The sequence below is a fragment of the Vigna radiata genome, chromosome 11 (assembly GCF_000741045.1).
Source record: "Vigna radiata var. radiata cultivar VC1973A chromosome 11, Vradiata_ver6, whole genome shotgun sequence".
NCBI classification, from domain to species: Eukaryota; Viridiplantae; Streptophyta; class Magnoliopsida; order Fabales; family Fabaceae; genus Vigna; species Vigna radiata.
In genome coordinates this window covers 11,287,663-11,302,271 of record NC_028361.1, presented here as the reverse complement: position 1 = coordinate 11,302,271, position 14,609 = coordinate 11,287,663, and the positions used below count along the sequence as shown (strand labels likewise).

At 33.2% G+C, this 14,609-nt stretch overlaps 1 non-coding gene across 1 annotated transcript; it reads right to left on the bottom strand.

Annotated features, from left to right (window-relative positions):
• Positions 1 to 269: 269 nt before the first annotated feature.
• Positions 270 to 351, bottom strand: TRNAS-GCU. Its single transcript has one exon. It is a non-coding gene; the product is annotated as a tRNA-Ser (tRNA).
• Positions 352 to 14,609: the final 14,258 nt, after the last annotated feature.

Here is a 14,609-nt window from a genome sequence, read left to right as displayed (position 1 = left end):
GGGTTTCATTTATTGGAAATTGAATATGAAAAATGGAGTTGAACTAACTTTTAAAAGCAATTATTGCATGGTGTTAATGATTTGAAAATGAAAAAAAAAAGAGGAAGAATTTTGGTCAGAGGTGATGTCTAGGGCAGGCAGAAGACGCAACTCAACCTTCCCCAGTTCACAACGCACACTTGTGGGCCCTCTGTTGGAAATTTCTCTCTTCTTAGAACATTTCACTGTTCAACTTCAAAACTGGAAAAGTAAAACATAAAAATACTGTTCGTCGCCTGAGAGATTCGAACTCTCGCGGGGAAACCCCATGTACTTAGCAGGCACACGCCTTAACCACTCGGCCAAAGCGACAACTTAATATTATTATTTCCTTTATCTGATTTATTATATCTACATGAAAACAAAATAAAATAAAGTTGTGATTTTCTCTAGAATAGTTTTACTCCCTTCAAATATCAATTCTGTATGTTATTATTATAAAGGAAGAAGAAGATATAGAAAAGAGAGAGAGAAAATGGATTATAGTTTTAAACAAAGCATAATTAATTTGTGGGTCTTGTAATAAGTGGAGTTTGAACAAATGCATGATGTTTTAAATTTAATAGACATTACTCTCTTGGCTTATGGCTAGATCTCTAATGCAGGACAATTGTCGTCGATCTTTGGTCGTGATCAACTAGGTTGATTTTTGGTTAGGGCCCACTTAATTAAGTCCTCATCTGAGACTGACTCATTTCAACCTTTAACCCGAGATGACCTATTTCGACCTCATTTTTGAGCCAACCTGGCTCTATTCTTCAACCCATGCTAACTTGGCTCAATCTTTAACCAAGACAACTCAACTTGACTTTGACCTAGACTAACTCACCTTAATCTTCAATTCGAATAGACTTGTCTTAAGCTTTGGTCGGGACTGACTCAACTCAAATTTTAGCCTAGGCTAACTTGTCTCATTTCTTCAACTTGGGTGGACTCATATTGATCTTCATACTAGGATGACTTGGCTTGACCTTCAGCTCGTTGGTCCAGACCGACTCTACCTGACCTTCGACTTGGATAACCTTTGTTAAATCTTTTAGTTTGGGTCAACTCTAGTTGAGTTTTGACTCAAACTAACTTGTCTTGATTTTCAAATGTCGTTGACTCAGGTAAACCTTCTACCTTGACCGACTTGACTTTACTTAGGATAATTCCATTCAACATTTGTGTTAGGCTAACTCAGCTTAAACTTTAGAACAGGTTGACTCTGCTAGACCTTTGACTAGCGAAAATACCGTTGACATTAAATCAAAATTGCATCTAAGAGGATATTGTTTTATTAACTTCATTTAGATTTTTTAAAATTTAGTCTAGATTTATTTTAAAAAAATAAAATAAATTGGACGGTTGAGATGCAAAGAGATCTAACGATTGAGGTTTGGAGACAGTTGAGATACACGTTTCTATAAATAGGGGTGGGTTTTTGTTGCCATTTTTACCTTTTTCTTCTTCTGCTTTTGCTCAACCAACCATTTTTTTCCTTAAGGTAATAATGTCCTATGTTCAATTTTCTTTGTTGAAGGAGTCTTTTGGTAGGAACGACAAGGGATATGCTGATGATACGTCGTTGTCGTTGATGTCATTGTCTAGGCCTTCACACAGTAGCCGGAGATCAACCGAGCAAAGTTTGGACTCAATTGGGAGTCTGGCTGTAACACCCCAAATAATATTAAGGTATTACGAGTAGTAAAACAAAATTTGAGTTTGATATTTGATATCAATAATCAAAACATTGTTCGATTAGACAAAAGTACAATTTTAAACTTACACACATTAAACATAGTCTTCATAATTTAACATGAATTTAAATTTAAACTTACAAAGCTTAAACAACATAGTTTTCAAATACATAATTATTTTTGTCAAAAAGCTCCTGAAAGCTTTTCCCAGCATGTCTCATGTCTTTATGGATGTCGAACTACAACTGCAACATCATCTGCTCATGTATAATCACATGAGTCATACGATCTTTGCATAAACAAATAAGACTGATGATGAAAAAATGGTTTTTAGTTCTTAAACCTTTGGTGAAGGTGCATCAACAAATAGGCCACCACTATTATTGTTGGTGAAAACTATGCTTTTTAGAAAATCCGGATGCAAATCTTTCTTGAATCTGTGGATAAAGGTGTTTGGGATGCAACATTGAATGGTCCATATGAGCCAACTCACGTTGCTAATGGAAAAAATGTTTTAATTTTGTTTTTGAGTGGACTCAGGATGAAAACCGTAGAGCACAGTATGATGTCAAAGCCAGAAATGTAATTGCTTATGCACTAACTATGGATGAATTTTTCAAGATTTCACAGTGCAAGACAATAAAGAAAATGTGGGACATTTTAAAGGTTACTCACGAAGGCAGAGATGAAGTCAAAAGAGTCAGAAAGAATTCACTGATACAAGAGTATGAATTATTCAGAATGAAGGCTGGTGAGACTATTTACAAGGTCCAAAAAAGATTCACGCATATAGTCAACCATCTGGTGGCTCTTGGGAATATTTTTGACAAGGAAGAGATCAACATCAAGATATTGAAAAGTCTAAACAGGAGCTGACAACCCAAGTTCACAACAATCTTGGAGTCAAAGGATCTCATAAGCATGAATATGGCAACCTTGTTCGACAAATTGAGGGAACACGAGCTGAAACTTGAAAGGCTGAAAGAAGAGGAAGAAATTGAAGAAAAGAAGTTTATAGCCTTGAAAGCCACAAACAAAAAAGCTTCAAAGATTGCACAATCTGAAGATGAATCGCAGGTTGAACTAGAAAACAAAGAGCTAATGAGCATAGTGGTAAGAAAATTCAATCGATTCATGGAAAAGCAAAGAAAATTGCAAGATCAAATGCTATCCAGTGCTATGAGTGTGGAAAGGAGGGACATGTTAAACCTAAATGTCTTGACCTGAAAGTCATGCAAAGATCAAGAAGAAGATTTCCTCAAGACAAGAACAAGAAGCAGAAAAACGTATACTTTGCTTGGGAAAACAGTGATACATATTCTTCAAGTGATGAAGATTGTGATCATGAAGAAGAATCCAACATATGCTTCATGGCTGGCTCAACAAGAGATGACTATGATAGTGATGAAGAGTACGAAAACAAGCCAATTGAGGTCAAATATGACATGCTGCTTGATGCATTTCAGGAGATACATACTGAGGCTATGCGATTGCAGTACAAGGTTAATTGACTCAACTCTAAAAGGAGAGATTATAAGCATAGGATTAATAATTTGATTGAAGATAATGAGAAATTGAAAAAAGGAATTAGATATTGCTTTAGAATCTACAAAAACTGTTAAAATTGAGACTAAAACAGTGGAAAAAGAATGTGAAAAATGCCCTGCTCATATAGAAGAAATTGCTTACTTAACTAGCACGCTAGCTAAGTTTACTTAGGGTAGAGACAATCTGAATGTTGTTTTAAGGTCTTTTAGTAGAGCAATGTATAGACAAGGAATATGTTAAAAAGCTCAAAGTAATAGGACAAATACAAAGAAATTTGTTGATATAAGCAAACTTGTTACACATGCTTGTTTTTACTGCAATAACATTGGACATAATGTTAGAAACTGCTATTACAGAAAATTGGAGTTCCAAAGGGAAAATTCAAGTGGATTCGCACGGAGCAACTTTCTGAAATTAACAAGCAAGGACCCAAATTCAAATGGGTACCAGCATAAAAAAAAAATTTGATTGTTTTGCAGGATAGTAGCAGATGCTATAACAATGCAGAACTCAAGGATGAGCTAACTTGATGATATCAAAGTTCTTGAGTATCTACAAGTGGTAATGATTATTATTTCACTGCATCATGGATGATAATTGCTTGAATGATTGTTTGATGAATGCATGATTGTTGATTGATTGATTGAGACTGTTTTGTGTAAAAATTCATTTTCACGAATTTGAATCGACTAGATTAAGTATGAAGTTGAATGTGTTTTGGAGTGATGTGTAACTCTGTTGTTGAAATCTTTTTAAAATACAGAAGTCAACTTTACACTTAATGAAATCGATTTGATATCTCTGTCATGGGCTTTCTCTATTTGAAAATTTAAATTGGGCCTGAATTGCATTTTTTTATTATTCGTGCCTTTATATTTAGTCATGTTTGAGGATATGTGATAGCATTTAGTAAGGTTGGTGAGTGTTTTTCTGGTAACCCTAAACTGAAGAGAAGGTATCCAAGAAATCTGAATCTTATGGCGTCTCCAAATCAGTCTTTTGGAAGAAACAATGGAAAGGAAGCTGTCGTGCCAAGAGGACCTGATCCTGTAGGATCGATTAGTGAAGAAGAAACTAGAGAAAGATTCCTGGAAGATATCCAATTGAGAGGCTCTTTTTACATGAAGGATTAAAGATGGAGGAGAAGATCATCGCCTATCTTCTCGGATGGGTAATCTTACCGGGAAGATTGATTCGAGACAGAATGTCCACTGAGGATGTCTACTTGCTACATGCTATCAAGAGCAACATTCCTATAAATTGGGTAGAATTGATCAAAAATCATATGAAGAATACTGTGTTTAAAAGATCTCACTACCTACCATATGTAGTGTTTATAAGCAAAGTTCTTGTAATTCAAGGAGTAAACGTCAATGGTGAGCAAAAATGCTCTTGTAGTTGGACTAACGTGATCAACTGAAACACTATTGCTTTTCTTGGTCCAGTGAAGATAGTAAAAGGCTAGTGTTTCAAGGGTAAAGAAGATCTGAACCACAGTTCTGGAAGCACTCTTGCAGCAAATGAAGAACGTACAAATTTCTTTCCTAAGACAAAGTTTGAAAGATTTGTTACTGAACAATTCAGAATTCTGAATGATAAATTCGATCATTTTGAAAGAAAATATGGTGTTTCTCAACAGCAAAGGGAAGAAAGTTCATATGATGAGGATACTATGGAAACTTCAGATTCAGAATAGGGTTATAAGGAGAACTCATATGTTGTCTTGTGTTTACAGTCTTGTGTCATGAGTCTTGTTTGTTTGTTTTTTTTTTTTGTGTTTCTTTTGTAAATGGCTTTTGCACACCATGTCTGTTTTGGCTTATCTTATTGTAATCACAGATTAAAATCAATGAAATCAGTGGTATGTTATATTGAGTATCTGATTATGTTTGATTTAAGTCGATTGTGTTATGTATGAAGTTGATTGTTTTATTGATTACTATTGCATTCATACATTTTCACACACAGATTTTACTTGTAACAATTCTTGCATTACAATGATTTTAAAATGCTTGATTTGGAAAAGATCCTGAATGGTTTTTGTAGGAAAATTGCTTTTGGATGAACAATACTGAAAATTCAACTCAAATGAAAAGCAATGAAGTCAATTCGACTGTGGATCAATCGATTTGGTTAACAGGGGTTAAAAATTCCATGATTTGGAATTTTGTTATATTTTTTATTGATCATATATTGTTGATTGTTTCATATCCAATATATCTCTATGCTATGATTGATTGAAATGTTTGAGAGATCATATTAAGATTGTATCACTGCTGCAATAATGTACTTAATCATTTTTTGATTTGATACAATTTTGTCAAATGCTAATGCATGCTCTGATATATTTTGTGAATACTGCATTGTGCATATGAGTTTTGAATATAAAACATGCATATTATCAGAGGGAGCATTGCATATTTTTAAGATATTTCACATGCCTACAGTTAAAGGGGAAATTATATCTTTATCATGTGATTATCTATGACAGGGGAGCATTGTTGTTTGATTAACATGATTTAATGATGCATCTTTGTATTGTTTGATTATCAGAATATCAATACTTGTGTGCATACTGATTTGGGATTGATATTTGATTGATAATCTGAATTGATTTGTACAACATGGTTGTTTATTAATCATGGTCGTGCATCATAAAAAAAGGAGGAAATTGTCGAGATTGTGATAGGGGGAGCACTGATTTAGCTGAACCTACAATCTCAGAGATTTTGGTTTTTGATGATGACAACACATAATTAATAACACATGTGTATGTGTTATATGTGTTACATGTTCATTGCTTTTATGATTGTGATCATATGAGAACATGTCTATGTTATTTCTGTTTTTGTGATGATCATTGCAATTCACTATATGTTAAAAATGAGTTTTTTTCTTTTTTGTGATTGCATGACATATGTTTTAGAAAAGAAAAACCACATCCATTTTTGTTGAACTTTAATTGTGTATTGTGTGAAAAAACAACAATTTTAAGTCGACTTCATCATAAAGTAAGTCGATTAAAACTCGTGTCTTTGCACAAACTTTTTCAAAGTGTGCTGTGTGATTTTTTGAAGAGAAAGTTTTTTCAAAATGATAACGGTTCAAAAATCGTTATTTGTATACTTAATTTTGACATTAAACAAACCCTTTATGACTTAGAATTAGCTTGAAATCATGCAATTTGCTTAAGTTAGAGAATAAGAGAGTGAAAGTTGTTTTTCTTAGTTTTATGCTTGGTTTTTCCATAATTTGGCAGGATTTATCATGAATTGAATGAAGGAAGTTGAAGAAGATAGGAGTTGGACATAAGAAAAGGAGGAAAGATGAAAAAAAAGAGTCGCAGCTACCGTCGGGCGGTGTATTCTCTGGAAAACTCTCTGCCTGACGCTCAAGCGGCATCGCTGAGGGGTGAAGTGGAATATCGACCTCACCGCCGAGCGGTGAAACCTTCAGGGAACGCTCTGCCATACGCTCAAGTAACACCGCTGGAGGGTGATGTCAAGTGTCAAACATACCGTCGAGGGTGGACTATTGGGCCTGGGCCAGTTTCTGCTTCGTTTTAATGAGTTATAAATAGGTTTGGACGACCTAGATGGTCAATCTTTTGGCAGAAAGGACGCAAAAACACTCTCTTCACTCCTTGGAGGCGAATTTTGGATGCAGAAGCTCCAACTTATCAATTCTAGGGTTATCTTTTCATACTTTTCATTCTTTTCATCTAGTTTCACCATGATTATGGTGAACTAAACCCCTTTGTTCTTGGGGAAAACAATGTAATCCTATTTGAAACTCTCATATATTGAAATTCTTACTTTAATTCATATGCTTCCTTTTATCAATTGTTAGAGTTTTCCCTCCATTATATTTGCATGTTATGTTTAAGACATTATTCAATAGCATAATCTTTGATTCTATCTATAAGGACACGTGTGGGTAGGTCTAGACATGAGAGAATTCTCTTGGTAGCAATATTACCTAGACATAGGGATAGGAGGACCAATTGCCTTAAGCTTTTGTGCAAATTATGTAATGCATGATTAATTGCTAGGGAGACTAGATATAGTAAACTAGTAATTAGGAGTAGACTTTATTCACCAAGATTTGGAATTAGGGGAATTTAGAAAGTGGCACTAACATTAATAAAGAAGTAGAATTAAGTAGAATTTGTAATTATATGAGAGTGGATTAAGATGAAATCATAAACCCCAACAACACCATTCGTCCATATAGTTCAACTGTCAATTGATCAATCTTTGCATGCATGTTTATTTTCTGTCTTGCATTTAAAACCTAATTTCCGTTCCATTAAGTCTTAAGAAATCAAGATATCACACGAACGTTTAGGACTAAGAGTCTCTAGGGAAATGATACTTGAACTTACCGTTTATTATTACTTGATACGATTCGGTACACTTGTCGGACCCTTAACACAAAACTGCATTGAACTGTTATATAGTCAACTATGTGCGCAAGCCATTCGACTAAGTTTGTTATGTTTTGAAATTTTGTTAGTGCTTGTCATGTCTAACGAATATATTTTTAATGTGTTTGACCAAGCATTAAATGAGAATCAACTGCATTAATTGTGTAATCAATTAAGTTGCTTTGACCGCTACTATCCGTTATAACTGTCATAGTACATTTGACTCTATTAGTAGCGAGGTCAACTTGAGAGCGTCAAATTTTTGAAAATCTATATATAGACGCAACTTTGAATTCTGTAAGAAGTTTTGTGATTCTAATGATTTTGTGATTTTCTTTCAGACTTCTGATATCTTACAAAACACGGAAAAAGATCTAAGAATCCATAAAGAAGACAGTGGTGTTCATCTTTGGCGATTGCTTGAAGAGCAAGAATTGTGTGCTTTGACAGTTGGATCAATCTGCACTTGAGGTGTCTGTTTCGTGATTAGTTTTTTCTCAATCTTATAAAGATTGATGTATTGCCCTATTGTGACTAGAAGAAGAGGACATGTGGCGTTCTGGACTTTGAGGGTTGCTCAAAGTATTGAAGACTGCAGGAGAGGGACATCTTGTTGTTGTTCTTCTTTGTTATATGCCTATATTTTGAATAGAGGGTTAAAAAGATGTTTTATATTTATGACGTGTGTCGCTATAAAAGCCTTGTTGTAAAAATCTTGATCATTATAGTTCATTTGCTTTATGTGATTGGAAGGACACTAGATGTAGACAGGTTGACCAAACCACTATAAAAATCTGTGTTTGATCTCTCTATCCCTACAGTTTTAAATTCGAAGTTGACTTTATTTTGTGCATAGTCAACTATATTCCGCTGCATTTAAAAAATCTTATTCCTTGCATTTCAAGAAAGTTTTGAAAGATCATCCTTTTGTGAAAAAGATTTTTAAAAGGCTCTAATTTTAAAGTTTCACCAATTCACCCCCCTCTTGATGTGAGAAACTAAGCCATACTATTTTTAACAGTGTACAACCTCAACATAATTTTACCAATCGAAGGTTATGGATCAACAATCTAAATTGTTACGGCGTTACAAAAAAAGAAAAATTGTTCCTTGTACATGTCTCACATTGAAGATCTAAACGGGTAAATTAATTTACAATATATCTAGAATCCATGGTAAAATTTGTAGTCTGATTTAACGGTTAATAAAGAAAATATATTTAATTTTGCATCAGTGATCCAGAAACAAAAATTAGGTTGTTTTGAAATCCTTAATAAACACAACATAATTTCTATAAATATCTAATAAAAAATCCAAATGGTCAAGGTGAATCAATATGTCTTAGGGACTACATATCCAAATTTCAAGTTAATCGAACGGTTAATTAGGTAAAAATTGAGATTTTACCCAGAGAACTCGAGGATGGTATTCAAGTGGTTTTCAACTCTATCTAAAATGTAAAATTAATTTCTTTAAGTACATATATTCAATTAAAAATCCGAGTAGTCAAAATATAGTAATATATCTCAAAAATCATATATCAAAATTTCAATTTAATTTAACGATAAACAAAGTAGGGATTGAGATTTTACCAAAGTAACTTAGAGATGTAAATAAAATGATGGTCGTTTTACTCAAAATTATGAAATTGCTTCCTCTTGGTATAGACCTCAAATTAAAAATCTTGACAGTCAAAATGAATTATTATGTCTTATGAACTATATATAAAATTTTCAGGTTGATTTAACAATAAACTAAGTTGGTATTAAGGTTTTACTAAGGTAACTTAGAAAATGGAAAAATAAGAAAAACATAATCAAAGAACCTAAACTTCACAATTGGGCTGAGTATTTATTTCAATATCTTTATAACTCACATATTCAGAATAATAATTAAATTTATTTGAAATTCACATTGTTGATTATCTTTACATAATATATATATATATATATATATATATATATATATATATATATATATATATTTCCATTTTTGAAATAAAGTGAAAGCTTGTTGAGTGGACTTCTAGGAAAGAAAGTTGTCTCAATGGATAACTTAAGTATCTTGTCTTTCCTTAGCCAAAGTGTTCCCAACTAAATTTCACAAATTTCACATTATTATCATCCCAAGGCATCGATCAAACAAAGAACATAGGATGATAAAATATTTAACATCTACTTACAATATTAACATTTACACATTCACAAATTCAATACAAGATCACAAACAATTTTCATCACCCAATTTTCAATAGAAAAACAATATTAATGATAGTTCCCTTTGTACCACAAGAATATTAGATCATAAATACTTATTTCAAAATAAAAACAAAGAAAGGTTAACTCCTTTTACCTGATTCTCTCTTTTTCCTGGATGAAGAGCACCTCTTCAGAAGCTCTTTCTACCTTCTCTACAACTCATATTCTAGCCCTAAAATCTCCTTATTTGCTACTAAACTCTTGCTCACTTTCACTCTCTTGATGAAAAATTCCATTTCTCGCCCTTATTTATAGTTAAAGTTAGGGTTATTGTAGTTGTACTACATTTTACTGTAATAGTACGGTAGCTATGCTACATTTTTACTATAGCAACACATGTTTCATGAGGTGTTTTCATTATAGCATGTATAATTTTACTAGAGCATCATACATATTTTATTTTAGTTATATACGTATTTCACTGTAGCATTTTACTATAGCAAAATATAAATTTTTCTAAAAAAATATGCCTTCTTAAATACAATTATTTTTCAAGTTCTTACAGTGGCCGCAAGTTTAAATATTGAGGAAAATAAGAATGGTGATCCTTAAGTTGTTTAGGAGGAATCAACTGTCAATATTGAGGTGCATATTTCAAACGAAGGGGATAAGCTGAATCTCCCAATCATTCCAAGCTATGACGGGGAACCTCACGAATTTTGCGAGTACATAACTCGCTTTCGTTGGGGTAAGGATTTACGTGAATGGGGCCGAACAGTCGTACATACTTGGTGACGACATGTGCGACAAAATCTCATCAACTTTCGAGTTTCTAAAGGGAACGAGTGGGTATACCACAAGAAGGAGGGGTCTCTTGTGGACTTCTTTTACATGTATTCTTGCTTATTCAATGACTTGCTCATAAAAGTTCAATTTGATGAATTTCAAATAAGCAAGTTGCATGAATTAAACCTAGTGTCTACTTAGATGCATTCGAAAAGTTGGGCATGTATGTTAGACCTAACCCCCACATCCCATGTTCTTACACCAATTTTGCACTTGCCCGAACATTATGAAAGGATAGGTGTCTCTAGTTGTAGAGATAGAGAAATTACTATTCTTCTTGTGTGCCACATCATACAAAGGGTTTAAAACTGGATACTTTAAACTTGGGATAAAAGGAGATTGACCGACAATTCCTTTTTCACGCTGACGATTAACCTAAGTTTCCTTTATATTGGATTCAGGATCCTAAGAGGATGACTTTGTGGCTTCCATTATTTATGACACCTAAAGAGTCGTCAGCGTTGAGGATCATTGATAAATTTCCCTTCCTTCACCTGCCTCAAAGACTTCTTCATTGCCAAGGGTTATCGACCCTTTGTGACGATGTTTTCAGTGAGCTGACTTCCTTATTTAGTTTTAATAATTGCTCGGTGCTAACTTGTTAATTTTTTTTCCAAAGTTTATGGCTTTCGACAATCCCAAAAAAGTTATCTTCATGAAGTGGGCCACACAAGGCTTGACTTAGGGGAGCATATATGGCACAATTGGTGTTAAATTATTAAACTCTCAAATTCTTTCCAAGTCGACCCCTATAGTGATTAATGTCAAAATGGTAGGATGACCCATCCTCTAGCCCACTATGTGGACTATAATTTTCCCCACTAATCGGTAGGTTGAGAAAGAGAAAAATAAGGGGAAGAGGAAATCCCACCGTTAGGGAATGGACATCAACTTAGTACTAAGAGCTTCTTCTAGAATTTTCGCTCGATGTGCATTTAAAGGAGTATACTGGTGAAAACATGGCCCTTTGGTTGACTCTTTGGATCTTAAGTCATGTCCTTTACCATGCAGTTTCTTCTCAGCCTTATTGTCACTTGATGAGACTTCTGCTTGCATTTGTTTCCTAAAATCTTGCATATCTTCAATTTGCATAAAGTTAGTCGCTCTTTACCAAAGCTCAACCAAGTTCTCTGTAGGTTGCAATCACAAACTATTCATGAATGATCCTTGTTCTAAGGCTGTAATCATATGCTGCATAACCACTTCAGGACTAAGATTTCATATTTGTCTTGCGACCTTTCCAAACCTCTCTATAAACACTCAGAGTGACTCCTTCTTTTCTTGCATAACATTTACTAAGGCAATTGAAGTTAAGTGATGTGGTCGGGTTGTGACAAATTGTGCTCCAAACTTCAAATGGATGGTGGAAAAGTTGTCTATAGAGTTTAGGAGTAATGAAGAAAACTAGGTCAAAGCTTCTCCTTTTAACGAGATGGAAAAGGCTCTACATCAGATGAAATCACTCGTGGTATAAAATGTCATTTAGTTCATGAACATTCTAAGATGTTCATTAGGGTCACTAGAGCCACCGTACTTGCCAAAGACAAACATCCTTTAGTTATTTAACAAAGGTTTTTCCATTAACCCTACCATGAATGGAAGCATCTCAACCGTGTTTACTATTATGATGGACGAATGATCCTTGTCAGCTCTTGAGCTGCCTTCCTGAATTGTTCGACAAGACTCTTCACATTGCTGGTTGATATTAGGTGAGTTGGTGCAGAACACACAGAGTTTCTGATGCTCTATTCTTGGCGCATAACCACATTTTTAGTAGGGTCTTCAACTCTTCGTCATACTTTCGTTGCATTTCTTCAATTTGTCTCTACATATTCCTCATCATCTCCATAGGATTAGGTTGGTTTTCGGATGCTTCTTTTACAACGACGTTGCTCGTCATGTTCCTTGTAGCCACCATGAGATTTAACACAAATATTCACTCAGACCCTGGTAGAACCAAAATGTTTCAGGTATATGGAGTTGAGCCTTCTATGCAACAAGGAGTTATTCACTTCTAGTCTTTAAATTTAGTTCATGTATGTCAACATTGATCGATGAGTACCTGCAAGGTCCTTCGATGCCAAAGTTACTTCGATTGAGATAACATGTCAATATATGTGTAGTTAATGTGTAACATACCACTTTACCTTGAAACTCTATTTATATACTTTGTGATGAACTTTTTGATTAAAGTCGATCTAATTACACTCCAAATATAGTTATTCATGATTAAAACTTTAATCAAAATAATTTTGGAACTAAGTGTTTGAACTTTGATCATTGGAACTATGTAATACTTCAATTTTTGAGTCTGATTGAAAATTTCATTTAATTAAATAATTAATCGTCTAACTAATAATCGACTTATCAAAACATATTATACATATATGAAAATATATTAAAAAAAATGAACCAAGCTATGAAATCAATTATGCACAAAAGAAATTAGTAATATTCATCAATGGGTAGTGCTCAATATTAAGGGTCAAGTTACCGTGAAGTCCGTTGTGAGCAAACTCGAAAGGCACGGTGAATGATGTCAAAGTTTTAAATTATATTTTCTAAAGCTTGGTCTCAACGTATTTCTTTTTCTTTTTCAAAGTTTTAAACCGATCACATCTTACTAACTCTATTGAATATTCATCCTCCTCATCATGATACCAAAACATTTTGACGTGAATTTAACATAAAATGTCTACGCGAAAAGTACACTAAGCCCAAACCTACAAATACATGAAAGATTAAAGTATGACAACAAATTCATAGTGTTTGAAATATCATACAATATTCATGTGAAGTCAAATAAATAAACAAGGTGAAAGTAATGACAGTTGCATCAATTAAATGCCGACGTGTATAACCAATCACAAATTAAAACCTGTTACTTATTGGAGGGTTGCATTGCTCCGTGTCCTAACTTTACTTTTATACTTTTATATTTTAATTTCAAAATTAGTGGAATACCTCATTAATCCTCTTTACATAGTTTTTGTTTTTTTAAACATACATTATTATTTTATAAAAAAGTAAATAATAGTAAACCTCGATAATAATAAAGTATGGACATCACCGATTATTCTTTTGTTTACATCAGTGATAAACATTTTAGAGTGTTGTTTTATTTTAGTATGACAATTTATAAAATAATATATTATTATGTTTATGACTAAAGATATAATTATGATAAAAATTTATTGTGTTAATATTATAAAATAATATTGATGAATGTCAAATTGAAATGAATAAAATTCGAAAGAAGTCTATGATCCCATTAGGAAATGTGATATTATACACTCTATTATATATATATTTTTAATTCCATTAGAGAGTAAACAACACATGTCTACAATCTTGTATGCAATATATTCATTGTTAATATCATTATTCACATAACTTTTAATCACAAAATCAGGTACATAATCATGAATTAGGGTATGAGCTCATCACTTACAATGACAAGTAGCAATAAGGTTAGTGTGAAATTACTTAGAAAAACTAGGTATGGTTTTCTAAGTATTTCATTGTAGAAATTACTTACAAACTTTCAAGGAGGATGGACAAACATATGTTGAAAAATACACAAAATTCTAGAAGATCGATCAATTTCATGCATTTGAAAGGATTCTTTTTGTCTTTTTACACTTGGAATGAATATACTAGAATCTTGTTGGCAAAAAAATAGATTACATTCTTTATTGTGACTATTGGTTACATCACTCAATGGATAGAGGTGGAATCCCTAAGTATAATAAATACTCATAAGGTAAAAAAAAAGTGTATTTCAATCTTTCTTTGTTATAACATTGAGAAATCACTAGTGGAAAAACGTTGTTTAACGTCACCGCATAGACGTCGGTTATTATGTGCACTGAC